Source organism: Rana temporaria, chromosome 9, assembly GCF_905171775.1.
Source record: "Rana temporaria chromosome 9, aRanTem1.1, whole genome shotgun sequence".
Taxonomy (NCBI): Eukaryota; Metazoa; Chordata; class Amphibia; order Anura; family Ranidae; genus Rana; species Rana temporaria.
This window is the reverse complement of record NC_053497.1, coordinates 26,504,405-26,520,037: the sequence shown is the minus strand read 5'-3', so window position 1 is coordinate 26,520,037 and position 15,633 is coordinate 26,504,405. Positions and strand designations below refer to the sequence as shown.

Sequence of the window (15,633 nt, the reverse complement as noted above, 5' to 3'; positions counted from 1 at the left end):
CACCATGGCAAGACTAAGCACCCATCAAGACACAAGAAAGTTATATTTCACCAGCAAGGTATCTCCCAAGCAAATATTTTAAAGCAGACTGGGGTTTCAAGATGTGCTGTTCAAGCTCTTTTGAAAAAGCACAATGAAATGGGCAGCGTTGACGAACGCAGATGTAGTGTTTGACCAATGAAATTTAATGCAGCAGATGAGACACCTCATGCTTTCTTCCCTTCCACATCACAAGATGTTCAGCAGTGCCATCAGCACAGACCTGGCGGAAACCACTGGGTTCCCAGTTACACCCATCTTCCCTCCGGAGAAAGTCTGGCCAGAAGTGGTCTTCATGGAAGCATAGCGGCCAAAAAGCCATACCTACAACATGGAAACCAGGCTAAGCGACTCAACTATGCATGAAATCATCTTTCATATTATACAAAAAAAATTGAAAAACCACTGCGCGCAAATACAGTGTGACATAAAATATTGCAAAAAACACAATATTTTTCTCTAGGGTCTCTGCTAAAAACAAATATATATAATGTTTTGGGGTTCTAGGTCATTTTCTAGCAAAAAATAATGATTTTAACTTGAAACCAACAAGTGTCCGAAAAAGGTTAAGTCTTTAAGTCAGGGGTCTTTAAAGCGGGAGTTCACCCAATTCTTTTTTTTTTCTCTTCTCCCCTTAGATTCCTGCTCGTTTTGTCTAGGGGAATCGGCTATTTGTTTTAAAATATGATCCGTACTTACCTGTTTTCGAGATGCATCCTCTCCGTCGCTTCCGGGTATGGGTCTTCGGGAGCGGGCGTTCCTTCTTGATTGACAGTCTTCCGAGAGGCTTCCGACGGTCGCATCCATCGCGTCACTCGTAGCTGAAAGAAGCCGAACGTCGGTGCGGCTCTATACTGCGCCTGCACACCGACGTTCGGCTTCTTTCGGAAAATCGTGACGCGATGGATGCGACCGTCGGAAGCCTCTCGGAAGACTGTCAATCAAGAAGGAACGCCCAGTCCCGCAGCCCATACCCGGAAGCGGCGGAGAAGATGCATCTCGAAAACGGGTAAGTACAGATCATATTTTAAAACAAATTGCCGATTACCCTAGACAAAATGAGCATGAAGCTAAGGGGAAAAGGTGTTGGCTGTGGGTGAACCTTCGCTTTAAACTGTGGCCCAAGGGCCAGATGTGGCCCTTTGCTAGCCCTTATCCGGCCCTTGGGGCACTATTCCTCCAACTGACACCAACAAGGGGGCACCATGTCTTCTACTGACATCAATGATGGGACAAAAGAATGGCTTTATCAACACAGGGGTCTCTTCATACAGCAGTGATGTGTAGGTAAAAACCGGCACATTGCTTAGTAAAACACCACACAGTAAACACACTAATTGTGTGTGTGTGTGTGTGTGTGTGTGTGTGTGTGTGTGTGTGTTTTTATAGCAGAAAATCCTGTTTTTTTTTTTTTTTACTTTTAATTTGTGATTTTTCATAAAAATTAAGATTGCAAAATATTGATCAAATACCACCAGAATAAAGCTCTAATTGTGTTTTCGTACAGCATTGCATGACTGCACAATTGCCAGTTAAAGTAGCACAGTGCTGAACTGCAAAAAATGACCTGGTTATGAAGGAGGTAAAATCTTCTGGAGCTCAAGTGGTTAAAGATGGTACATTTAAAACTCTATCATTAATATTGTTACACTTAACATCAGCACCACTGGGTTCTTTTGTATATTAAATGCTAAAGAATGTTTGCTTCTTCCTATTCCCCAGTGACCAGCTCAGGGATTTTCCAATGTTAGAGGGCTACAAAGTCTTTGACCCCTTGATGCATATTATAGAAATAAAAAAACATACAAAAATGTATCAAAAGCATTCCATATATACACATCATATAGTGTATATATATACACACACACACACACACACACACACACACACACACACACACAGATCCATCTTATTCTCTTTAGCTTGCTATTCTTTTAGATTTATTTCCACTCGATTATCTTTTCATACAATTTGTTTTATTATATCAAGTTATCTAATAATAGGTGTTTTTCCAGTATTTTCTGTTATTTTTATATACCCCTTTCTTACTGACAGTCTTTTGTTACATTGGCAGTAAGCCACATGGGGTTAATTTTTAGCCTTTTATAACTTATTGCCCAAATGAACAAATTTCATAATGTGTTTAGATAAAAATGATTTGAGACGCTGCTATTTATGTTTTGCGTCTTTTGCGGACAATATTTTCTCCCAATCTATATGTTGGAGAGCGGCCTATTGCCATTGAAAAAAATTGTCTCCCTTAAAATTAAGTGTTTTTGTCGTTTTGTATTTTTATAGCTTAGATTAAATGAAATAATGTTATGGTCACTGTTACCGAGTTTTCTCTTAACATCTGTAATAAGCTCTACATTGTGTGAAATTAACAGATTCAGCAAAGCATCATTTCTATTTGGGCCTTCTATAAACTGTCCCATAAAATGTTCCTGTAATACGTTAATAAATGTCCACCCTTTTGCTGTACCAGCAGTGCCATTACACCAAACAATTTCAGGGGTAGTTAAAATCTTCCATTATTACAATAGTCCCAAGTCTCTGCAAACCTTACAATTTAAGGAGTCGCGTCTCTCCCTACTCATGAATATTAGGGGTTCTGTAACATACTCTGGTAATTCAGGCAACCCTGTTAGTAATCTCAAATTCCAAATAAAAACGGCCCCTGTAATAAGTATTGCATGAACTACTGTGCATGGTTTATTATTCATTTCTGTACAACTATGTTGACCAATATATGAATATAGGTCAACTGCATTAGAAAATACGTAACACAAAATTACATGTTCTTGTATGAAAATGTATCCATTTCACTTTGTATTGCTTCCTTTGTGTGAAATACCTGGTGTTCCTGTCATTCTCTTTGCACTCCTATTAAAAACTGACCACACTAGGCATGACAACACAGGATGATTGGTTTTCTAACTGTGCTGGGAAATCAGCCTTTTCTCCTCCAATGATCATACTTGTCCCGAGACCCCCCCCCCCCCTCTCTGCCTCCGTTTACAGCCTTTCACTGGGAAGACCTGCTGTTTCTCCTCCCGTATGCTGCTGAGAACAAAGGGAATGTGATCACTTGTAAAAAGGGAAAAATAAGATATATATATATACCTTATTTTTCCCTTTTTACAAGTGATCACATTGTAAAACAACCCATTTAGTTTAATATAAAAAAATGAAAGGCAAAACATGTTTATATATATATATATATATATATATATATATACCTTATTTTTCCCTTTTTACAAGTGATCACCTTGTAAAACAACCCATTTAGTTTAATATAAAAAAATGAAAGGCAAAACATGTTTATATATATATATATATATATATATATATATATATATATAAACATGTTTTGCCTTTCATTTTTTTATATTAAACTAAATGGGTTGTTTTACAAGGTGAAGGATTACAATCACTTTAACCGCTTCAGGTTGGATATCACTTGTGTTGCTTTCTGCACTATTAAATACATATTGCTTAATACTTCCCCTTTCCGGATTTAGGTGGGTGGATGCAGCATCTGTCCCCCGCCGGCTCTAAGGTTAAGAACTGAGAGATCAAACAACGCTGATCACTCGATCCTCAGAGGTACGTGAGCAGAGAGCTGGTGACCGTCAGTCACTACTGTCTTTCACATACACCTCAAGCTGTGGCATAAGCTCCTAGCTCGCTGAGAGGCCAAGCCAACTGACAGAATGGCACGGCTGGGCACATCCGCGTACAGGTACGTCCTGTACTAGTACCCAGCCGTGGGTCGCGGGCGCGCGCCCACGGCTCGCTCCGGTTCGAAGCTCCGTGACCGGGGCCGCGGGACTTGCGGACCCGATCGCCGCTGGAGTCCCGCGATCGGTCCCTGGAGCTGAAGAACAGGGAGAGCCGTTCTTCACTGTGGCGGCTGCATCGATCGTGTGATCCCTTTTATAGGGGGACACAATCGATGACATCACACCTACAGCCACACCCCCCTACAGTTGTAAACACACTTCAGGTCACACATAACTCCATCAGCGCCCCCTGTGGTTAACTCCCAAACTGCAATTGTAATTTTCACAATAAACAATGCATTTTAAATGCATTTTTTGCTGTGAAAATGACAATGGTCCCAAAAATGTGTCAAAATTGTCCGAAGTGTCCGCCATAATGTCGCAGTCACGAAAAAAAACGTTGATCGCCGCCATTAGTAGTAAAAAAAAAAATAATTAATAAAATGCAATAAAACTATCCCCTACCCTGTATTTTGTAAACGCTATAAATTTTGCGCAAACCAACCGATAAACGCTTATTGCGATTTTTTTACCAAAAATAGGTAGAAGAATACAGCCTAAACTAAGGAAAACATATTTTTTTTATATATTTTTGGGGGATATTTATTATAGCAAAAAGTAAAAAATATTGCATTTTTTTCAAAATTGTTGCTCTATTTTTGTTTATAGCGCAAAAAATAAAAACCGCAGAGGTGATCAAATACCACCAAAAGAAAGCTCTATTTGTGGGGAAAAAAGGACGCCAATTTTGTTTGGGAGCCACGTCGCACGACCGCGCAATTGTCCGTTAAATCGACGCAGTGCCGAATCGCAAAAAGGGCCTGGTCTTTCACCTGCATTTGGTCCGGGTCTTAAGTGGTTAAAGTTAACATTTGGAATTATGGACAATCCACCCATGGATATTTAATGTGGTTATACATTTTCAGTATGCTGACCCACCCACCTCCTTGCGCAATAAAAAAAATCTGCTGGTATGAATATATCCTTAGAGGCAGGCTTCAGTTGGGATCAAGGCTTAATCGTGACTTGGGCAGAAACAAAGGGCCCATGCATACCCTGGGCCTAGGATCCATGATGGCTCTACAGTGACATAGGCATTCAAGAAACGCAGGTACTTGAAGTCTCTAAGATACCTGCACCTTTCCATTGATCCAACCTTGGAAACATTTCAAGAAGATCAGATTCAATTTCACCTTGCCCACAGTAGTGTAGGCCACACAAATGCATTTCTCATTCCTGTATATTTTCAATAACTAAACTTAACAATAACTATCTTTAAAATATGAACGTATTAATCATTAGAAACAAACTCGAATAAAAAATTTGGGAGCTGAAGTACCATTAGAGGTATACAAAGGAAGACAAAAGACACCCACTTATCAAAAACGTCATCAATCTAATTGCAACGTTCCTCCTTAATTCTGACAATGTTAAATATGAGCACTTATGAGAGAATGCATGCTCAGTATGACCTAACTGGTAACTTTGCCTGTAAATATCTGAATATGTATGTCTACCCTTAGAAGTCTTATTTCATAATATGTATCTGTCCTTTCTGTTTAAAAAGCACAAGACAGGCCGTTGTTGATGGATGGTGTAGGACACAGATAAAGGATGGTCTACTGTGTTCGTTCATTATACTGTGCGTTTTTACTTAATGCACAGACTGGCTGTAGGACCTTCGCAATTTGTTCTACCTGTGGAAAGCCACATCCAGTCTGCCATGTAGAAAAGCCGGCAGTGATAAGTGAAGCCTCCTCCCGTCTTTAATGATAGCGATCATTCTTGACTAACAGGTCTCTCTATCTTCCTTTATGGCCACTGCCTATTTCAGCCAGGGCAAGGAGGGAAAGGATGGCGGGGGTGGGGGGTTGGAGGAGAAGAAATGTTACTGCAACATGCCTCATAGACCAAGTTCAGATATTACTAATGTACAGGACGACAGAATAGAGATACAATGGCAGGCAATCTCTTTTTAGTCAGCACCTTCTCATCAGTGGAGGACCACTGTAGCTTATACAAATATATCTAATATATACATGACAAGAAATCTACAATGTGCCTTTTTCCTAATTGTACCCTTTAATATTTAATATCTTACCTGGTAATTCTGCCAAAAAAAGCCTTCACCTATACTTTTTGAACTGGGGAGACAATGCTTGCTTCCAGAGTCTCAAAGGAGGAGGATCAGTGTCACCCTACTAGTATGTTCCTACACTGAACTATAACCTGATGTTCAGGTAAGTCTTACATGCAGTGTAAGTGTGGGCTATTCCTGGCTCCTTTCCTTCTGTAATCCCCTCACTGCTGCTTTGCAAATGCGCGCTGACTAAACCCCTGTTTTTAACGCAGACTGATGGACAGGTTCACTAACACACAGCTCCTTTCTCTATCTGCAACATAGAGAGCATCCTGACTCTCCTGTAGTCCAAGGGAGGGGGCGAGCATGACACTCCACACCAGGGAGAAAGCCTTGCATTACTGTGTGGAGTTAGAGACAGAAGAACAGGAAGTGAGGATTTCTCAGAAGAAATAAGGACATTTAAAAGCAAAATGGAAGGATGAGGTAAGTGAAGGAGGACTCCACTAAGATAAAGGAAGCTATTTAGGGGGAACAAAAATCTTTACAACCCCTTTAACTCTATTGTCAGCAGGACATTACAATGTGTTCTAGTTTTCCAAAACATCCCGTGCAAAAATGTAACATTACCTTTTTTTCAGCTTACACCAATGCAGAATGTTGGTGTGAACTGAAGCAATAGGACATAAGGCACATCATGCTGGAACTGCATTGGGCAATGCTGCCCAATGGGGCTGTGTGAATGAGCCCTTAGCCATCAGCTCTGATCAGCTGCTTCCAACACATGATGATTCGCAGTCTGTCCAGCTGCTCTTGTGAGTTTAAATCTTTTCCCTTGTGTGTTATAAAGAGAGATTGAACATTTCACTTATGTTACTGGAGTATTCTGCCACTAGGAATTAATGTAGCAGAAAACCACATGTGCCTCTTCAGACTCGATCCCGTCCGGGTTTTCATTGCATCACTGACAGCTCACCTGCAGACACATTGTTCACAGAGTAGTGCACACACTTTTGTAGAGTTATTTGATCAATAGTGTCTATGGGCCAGATTCACAAAAGAGATACGACGGCGTATCTCCTGATACGCCGTCGTATCTCTGTGATCCGCCCGTCCTAACTATGCGACTGATTCATAGAATCAGTTACGCATAGATAGCCCTAAGATCCGACAGGTGTAATTGACTTACACTGTCGGATCTTAGGATGCAATTCTATGCCGGCCGCTAGGTGGCGAGGCCATTGCGGTCGGCGTAGAATATGCAAATGACTAGTTACGGCGATCCACGAACGTCCGCGTTACCCGTCGCTCTATCTTTACGTCGTTTCCGTCGAGATACGCGTCGTAAAATTAGGGCTGAGCCCAAGGTGTTCTAAGCCATGTTAAGTATGGCCGTCGTTCCCGCGTCAAAATTAAAAAAATCACGTCGTTTGCGTAAGTCGTCCGTGAATGGCGCTGGACGCCATTTACGTTAACGTCTAAACAAATGATGTCCGTGCGACATCATTTAGCGCAATGCACGTCGGGTAATTTTCCCGACGGAGAATGCGCAGTACGTTTGGCGCGGGAACGCGCCTAATTTAAATGGTGCCCACCCCATTTGAATTAGGCGGGCTTGCGCCGAGCGGATTTACGTTACACCGCCGCAAGTTTACAGGTAAGAGCTTTGTGAATCAGGCACTTACGCTGTAAACCTGCGGCGGTGTAACGTAAATGGGATACGTTACGCTGCCGTGGAGCAATGTAAATGTATCAGAATCTGGCCCTATGACCCTGGTACACACTTACCTATGCAGTGTGCACATCGAAACATAATGTCCCCTTGAGTTGTACCAGCTTCTGTCTCAGCTCTCTTTCACTTTCTGAACTGCACTGTCAGATATATCCCCCTATTCTCCACACTGCATTATCTGCCCCTTTATGCAAGCAGACCCTTTTGGCTACCTCCATCCACTAGATAGAAGTGTGTATTTGGCTGCTACAAACAGATATACTATGACTTAAATAAGATGGGCCAAAGCACTTTTGGCCCTACTTCTACTGGAGATCTCAGGTGTGCACTTCATTCTGCACTCCCGTGACCAGTATTTAGCCAACAATGGGCTAAAGCCAGCCCAGGCTCTGGAGAGTGAAAGGAAATAAATGTATATAAAAAAAGCAAACATGTCATACTTATCTGCTCTGTGCAGTGGTTTTGCACAGAGCAGCCCCGATCCTCCTCTTTTTCTTGGGTACCCCACCGGCGCTCTGGGCCCCTCCCTCTTGCCCCCATAGGAAGTCGCTTGTGCAAGCACTCGTGTGTGCTGGCTTCTGAGCCTTCTCTCTGTGTCCATAACTCACAGAGAGCATGGCTCAACCCCACCCACACCTCGCTGGCTGGGATTGACAGCAGTGGAAAATCAATGGTGCCTGCTGCTACATCTCAGCCAATCACTAGGGCGAGCCTTGGGTCTTGCGCACATCACTGGACCGAGATCGTGCTTAGAATAAGCATTAGGGGGGCTGAGGAGGGAGCTGCACACTGAAGGTTTTGTTACCTTCATGCATAGAATGCATGAAAGTAAAAAACCTTCAGCCTTTACAACCACTTTATCAGGATCCACTTAGATGACTGACAGACAGCTGGCTCGGCCTCTAAGAGAACCTCGGAGAGCCTGAGCCAGCTTCTCCTGCCCCCCTCCACAGCTAGGCGCTCCAGTGAGCACTGGAGGGGCAGAGCAGGGAAACAGTACCATTCTGTTCTCAAAGCGGACCCTAAAACTGAACGACAAGTGGAATTCGATTGCTCATGAATTAATGTTTTTATTTTTTCCTTAATCCTGTACTTCTCTTTTGATGCATCAGGACAAAGTGTCAAAACAACTATTGTGTCCCAGGAGGAAGAAAAGACGATGTCACCCCCTGACCAAAATCTCCATCCTTATCTCCTTTCTTTTCACTCTTCAATCCATGGCAACCATTTCCTCTGCATTCTTTCCCAATGAAATATCATTAGCTGGTGCTCCTCTCTATACGCCACCTCTTAGTCACAATCCATTTTCACTTTGCATCCTCTATGTCAGGGATATGCAATCAGCGGACCTCCAGCTGTTGCAGAACTACAAGTCCCATGAGGCATAGCAAGACTCTGACAGCCACAAGCATGACACCCAGAGTCTGAGGCATGATGGGAATTGTAGTTTTGCAACATCTGGAGGTCCGCTAATTGCATATCCCTGCTCTATGTCATGCCTTAAATAAGCTCCACAATCATCTTCCAGTTTGTCCACCAACCATTCTCAGTTCCACTAACTATACCTATTTTCTTTTTTAAAAAGATATGTACTTATTTTTCAAAAACAAACAAACCCTCACCACCCCCCCACTTCCAACCCTCCCCGAAACGTATACAAAAGGACAGCAAGTAACAACTGGTAGGGTTTCGACCACACTACTACATTATTAACTTTGTCACATACATTAAAAATAGAAGTATGGGCAAAACTTTTTTGGTCATACTCTGATTCTGGGTCACAGGAGAGCACTTAGAATCCGCATCACCTAAAGCCTATTGTCAGCTAATGTCAAAGAGCCACTACAGGCTCTAGAAAAATGCTAACAGAAATATCAGGATCCACCTAGATGACTGATCGGCAACTGGCTGAGGCCCCATACACACCTCCGAGGAACTCGACGTGCCAAACACATCGAGTTCCTCGCCGAGTTCAGTGTTGAAGCCGCCAAGGATCTCGGCGGGCCGACTTTCCTCATTGAACAACGAGGAAATAGAGAAAATGTTCTTTATTTGGCCCGACGAGTTCCTCGTCGGCTTCCTCGCTGAAAAGTGTACACACGACCGAGTTTCTCGGCAGAATACAGCTCAGATCGAGTTTCTGGCTGAATTCTGCCGAGATACTCGGTCGTGTGTACGGGGCCTCAGACTCTCAGCATGCTGCTGACACCTTGAGCCAGCTGCTCCTACCCTCTCCACAGACTGGAGCTCCAGAGGAGCAGAACGAAGACTAACAAGCACAGCCACACTTCTCCTTAAGGGCCATTTCACACCAGACGCAGTTCCATACAGTTTTGTGTGGATTTTTTCTGCACTAAAAATGCATGCACAGTGTTTTCCATGTATTCCAATGGCTCTAGTTCACACCATGCAGTCAGTTTCCGGTGCAGAAACTGACCGGAAACTGACTGCACGGTGTGAACTAGAGCCATTGGAATGCATGGAAAACACGTTGCATGCATTTTGTGCAGAAAAAAAGCACACGGAACTGAACGGAACTGCGTCTGGTGTGAACTTGCCCTTAAGTAATGAAAATCTTTCTTGTAGCCTGATAACACGAAGCTCATGGTTCAAAACGTTGCTCAATGACATTTTTGAATATGTCAATGTCCCACTTCTGGGCGTGACAATCACTTTTGCTTTTTTTTTAAATGGTTCATGATCAGATCATGCTCAGCCAACTCTATTTCCTATGCAAACCCACAAGAAAAAAAGAAAGCTGGTCACCATTAAAAACCCTTGTTACTTTGTTATTAAATTCTCCAATATACAGGCTGTCCCACCTGATTCTCTCCTTCTGAAACTTACTCACAGAATCCTATGAGTAAACTCGGGAAGGAGAGAAACGCGTTAACATTCATGTTAACCAGGTGGAACAGCTTGTATATTGGAGAATTGAATTGAGTCCAACAAGGATTTTAATGGTTAGCAGATCCCTCTTTTTCCTTTTCTTGATAACTCTTGCCAGCAGAGTTTATGGAGTGGCCCGGCGGCCACTCGAAACTGGCTCCCTGATTCGGAGGATTAGCTGGAGCAAAACCTGCAGCAGAACACTGTCTTTTGCATCACAAATCTATTCCTTGTTCATGCTTCTTTACTTTCCCAATCCAAGTTTCTCTTTCACCCTCCCTGGTTCTTGATCAACTTGTGTTCTGTCTGTTTTCTCTTTCCCCTGTCCATGATCATTCGTCTCGCTATCTGAACCCACCCGATACTCATTCTCCACCTCTCCCTTTCCTCTATTTTCAGCTACTATTCTACATTCTCAGCTTGTCACATAAAATACTTCATGGCCTGCTGTCCATCCCCTGCCATGAACAGCTTCCACTTTGCCTCTCCCATGCCTGCCCCCAAACCCCCTCATCCCATATATCCGTGTATTGCCACCATCTACGCTTCCTCTTTCTTTCCTCATAGACCATGATTGATTTCTGTTCGTCTTCTACACATCACTATGCTCCATTGTCAGCTTACTCTCAATTCATTTAATAAGATTAAACTACCAATATTTCCTGCTAAAATGTTGTATTGGGCATTACTTCTTACCAATGAGATATGAATTCCTCAAATGCCCAAAAAAAACAGCCTAAATGAACCTGTTCACAAACGGACAAGCATTTGCTAGTCATTTTTTAAATCCAAGTGTAATGAATAGGCCAAAATGGTAATCCAATGTTTGAAGAAAACCAACATTGTTACTGTAGCTTTCTACTATGTATGGTGGTGCCAAACCCAGTAGGTCATCTACTTCCCAGCTGTCTTCATCCAATATTGAAATGAAAACATTTGAACTTAACAATAAATGCATGTAAAGGAATGTACACACTGAACCAATGATAAGATTTCCCAGTTAATCCCGCTTTTGACAGGTTGTTGTAACATTGTCAAAACACTAAGAAAAGTATGTGACAATAGACCTGGATCGATATGGAAATGTATGGAAGTTGCCAGCCCTGGTTATGCCTGTTCGCTCGGCTGGAGCACAAATGAGACACAGATGTATTTCAGCTCTTGGCACAAAAGAGACAGCTAATGGCTTTATTCTGTGCCCTGCCATCCCAGTTGGGCACAGGTACTCAGGGTGTGAACTGGCTGCCCCCTCCCCCTGCCTAGACTCAAACAGTTATTGATTGCCCTTGCGGATAGCCGCTACTGATGCCTAGCAATCCGCTTCCAGCCAAGGGCTGCTGGGTATTCATAGCAAGTTGTAGCCAGTGCTCTGTTTGCGTTGGCAGCGGCTGGTGTGGGCAACATGACTGCAAACACTAGCGGCTGTTAGGTCTCAGAAGAAAAGACAGGCATGCAGCACTTTGCTAGGGAGAACGTGGCCAAACCAACTGTTTCACGCTACGGGAACACAGGCTGGGGCACTGGAAGCTGTACTGACAGCGTGGTGCTTTTCTGACTCCTTATTTAATTCAGCCATTATCTAATGCATAAAAAAAAAGAACATTTCAATGAAAGACAATATCTGTCTAATCATGCAGATGCAAAAATGTTTAACATGACTAACATCAGAGAGTTCAATTATATTACAAGTTATTATTAATTATTTTCTGAATCAGTGCCCGCAAAGCTTTCACGTAAGCATTGTATAATTATAATGTCTTGTGCATTATAATTATAGCAAAAAAAAACTGTTAAAAATTCTGCATGCGTATTTCACATACAAAAGTTATTCATTTATAAGAAAGGGAATTTTAAGTAATACGAGAAAATGTTTTTGGTCCCACATAACTTGTCCTTCACTCAGTACAACTGTGCGCATAAGCCAGGGTTTGACAAATTTGCTTGGAATCTAGGAGCCAGCTAAAAAAGTTAGGAGCCAGAAAACGCACCCTGTCCCGACGAGCTTGCGCGCAGAAGTGAACACATACGTGAGCAGCGCCCGCATATGTAAACGGTGTTCAAACCACACATGTGAGGTATCGCCGTGATTGGTAGAGCGAGAGCAATACTTCTAGCCCTAGACCTCCTCTGTAACTCAAAACATGCAACCTGTAGATTTTTTTTAAACGTCGCCAATGAAGATTTTAAAGGGTAAAAGTTTGTCGGCATTCCACGAGCGGACGCAATTTTGAAGCGTGACATGTTGGGTATGAATTTACTCGGCGTAACATTATCTTTCATAATATTAAAAAAAATGGGGATAACTTTACTGTTGTCTTATTTTTTAATTTAAAAAAGTGTAATTTTTTCCCAAAAAAGTGCGCTTGTAAGACCGCTGCGCAAATAAGGCGTGACAGAAAGTATTGCAACGATCGCCATTTTATTCTCTAGGGTGTTAGGATAAAAAATATATATAATGTTTGGGGGTTCTAATTAGAGGGAAGAAGATGGCAGTGAAAAATTGTGAAAAATTACATTAGAATTGCTGTTTAACTTGTAATGCTTAACTTGTAATACCAACGGCCACCACCAGATGGCGCCAGCTCACATCTGGTGGTAATAACTTGTAATACCAACGGCTCACCACCAGATGGCGCCAGCTCACAAAGAAAAAGCCAAGTCGCCAGGACACCATTTCTAGTCGCCATGGCGACCTGGCGACCGGGATTTGTCGAGCCCTGGCATAAGCAACATAGGGCACAGCTCACTAAAGCTTATCGCATGCGTTATGACGATCACGTGATCACTTACCACATGCGATAACGAAAATGTCATATCACTATCGCTCGTATGCGGTATTTAATGGAAACACCAAAAAGTTTGTTAAATAACGCATTAAAAAGGCATTAATGGAAATTCACTAAAGGAAATACATTTAAAAAATACTGCTTCGAGCTTGCAAAAAACTATTTGGTAACTATGCAGTAACCATGGCAATGTCAGACCCCCCTATTGATTGGTTGAAGCAAGAAAGTGCAAGCTGGAGGTGTGTGGAGTGTAAAAGGAGTGAGGAGTGTTATCTGGAGGCTATCTTATTGACATGGAGCCCTTTGCATTCAGTCTCCTGGAATTTAGGGCAATACAGAAGAGGAGGAGAAGTGGTCCTTTTAAAGGAAAGAACCTTCAAGGAGAACACACTTCTGAACCAATTGTCTGAAGCTGAGACCCTGCAGAAGTTCAGGTTATCCAAGCAACTGATAATGGAGCTCAATATCCAAGTGATTGGGTACCTTGAGCCCTCTACACCAGTGGTTCTCAACCCTGTCCTTAAGTACCCCTAACAGGCCATGTTTGCAGGTTTTTCTTTATGTTGCACATGTGCTTTAAATCAGAGTCAATGGCTTGGTATTTTGGACAGCTATTTTATCTAAGAGAAATTCCCAAACATGACCTGTTGGGGGTACTTGAGGACAGGGTTGAGAACCACTGCTCTACACAGAGAAGTCATGCCATACCAGCCATGACCAAGTTGCTGTCAGCCTCCCATTTCTATTTGGAAAGGCGTCATACCAGATGGTAGCAGGTGAGATTGTGGGAATTTCCCAGTCCTCCCATCCCCCCCCCCCCCCGTCTCCTCACCCAAGTTCTAATTGGATTCCATGAAATAGCACCAAAATACATATTTTTCCCTGATTTTCGCCAGGAGTGGGATGAGATAAAAAAAGATTTCTATAGTATTGCCGGAATACCCAATGTGCTTGGTGCAATTGACTGTACCCATGTTGCTTATTTTGCACCATAATTTAAGGAGCACAAATACAAGAACAGGAAAGGTTACCACTCCTTAAACATCCAGGTGGTTTGTGATGCCAATCTGATCATCAGGAAGGTGGTCACAGGATTTACGGGATCTGGGCATAAAACACAAATATTTCGCCAATCCCTAATCTATAAGAATTTTGAAGCACAAAATATATCCACAGGTTGCCTGATAGGTAAGACACCTACATGTTTCATCCTTTTTTTTTAAAGCTTGTGTTCTTACCCTCAATACATTCTTTTGAAATTGAACAATTTCAAAAGACTTAAAAAAATGCATAGTACAAATAAAATAATAATTATCTGCCTTAAAAGTCCCATGGGGATCATGCATATTTTTTTAGTAAAGTGAGGGATGTTAGCAGTAATATCCACCCATTTATTTATTTTTTAAATACAGTATAAATATCTACAATGCTATGTTTTAACATATAACACACATTATGCAGGAATAAAATTCCTCTTTAAATTATTTTCTGTTTCCCCTACTGAAGACCTGTCTACCACTGGGTGGGCCTGGGTTATCCATTGATGAAAACATTCAGGCCACTGGAAAAAGGGCTAAAATGGCTGTTAATTTCAGACATTAGTAACCAAAGATTCCAGGTTCACTCTAAATAAACATGCATGTTACCATTTAAAGCCTGAAATGATCCTAATCGTCCTCAGTGTCACACATCAAAAACAGAACACCATGCACAGAGCTAATGGTCGTTTTAAATTTCAGTCCTAGTTATCACTGCAAGTTTTGTAATTTTGCAAAAGGCTCAAAACACAAGGATAGGATTTTTATTTTAGTCATATGATTACTTTTTCGTATCTCATTAGACTCAGCATTCTCATAGCGATTTATCCATCTGTGTTAGCTTTGTGAACTTAGCCTAGTGCGTGTACTCAGTCATGAGCCCCGCTAATACTCCAAAACCTATTCTCTTAGAGCCCTTTCACACTGGGGCGGTGGGGGCGTCGGCGGTAAAGCGCCGCTATTTTTAGCGGCACTTTACCGATGTTTTGCCGGCGAAATTTGGCCACTAGGTTTTAACCCCCGCCAGCAGCCAAAAAACAATTAAAACCACCCGCAAAGCACTGCTCCTACAGCGCCTCAAAGGACTTTTTTTTTTTACCGTCCTGCCAGCGCACCGCTCCAGTGTGAAAGCTCTCGGACTTTCACATTGGGGTGAAAGAGCGGCTCTTTCAGGGTGCTTTGCAGGCGCTATTTTTAGCGTTATAGCGCCTGCAAAGCACCTCAGTGTGAAAGGGGTCTTAATAACTGCAGACCACCTAAAAACAATCTTTCCAACTAATTTGAACAC

General features: G+C 42.3%; 1 protein-coding gene across 1 annotated transcript in view; it reads right to left on the bottom strand.

The window, feature by feature from the left end:
• The window catches only part of MAPKAP1 (MAPK associated protein 1), a 322,753-nt gene that overhangs the window by 139,130 nt on the left and 167,990 nt on the right, over positions 1-15,633 (bottom strand). The window lies entirely within an intron of this gene.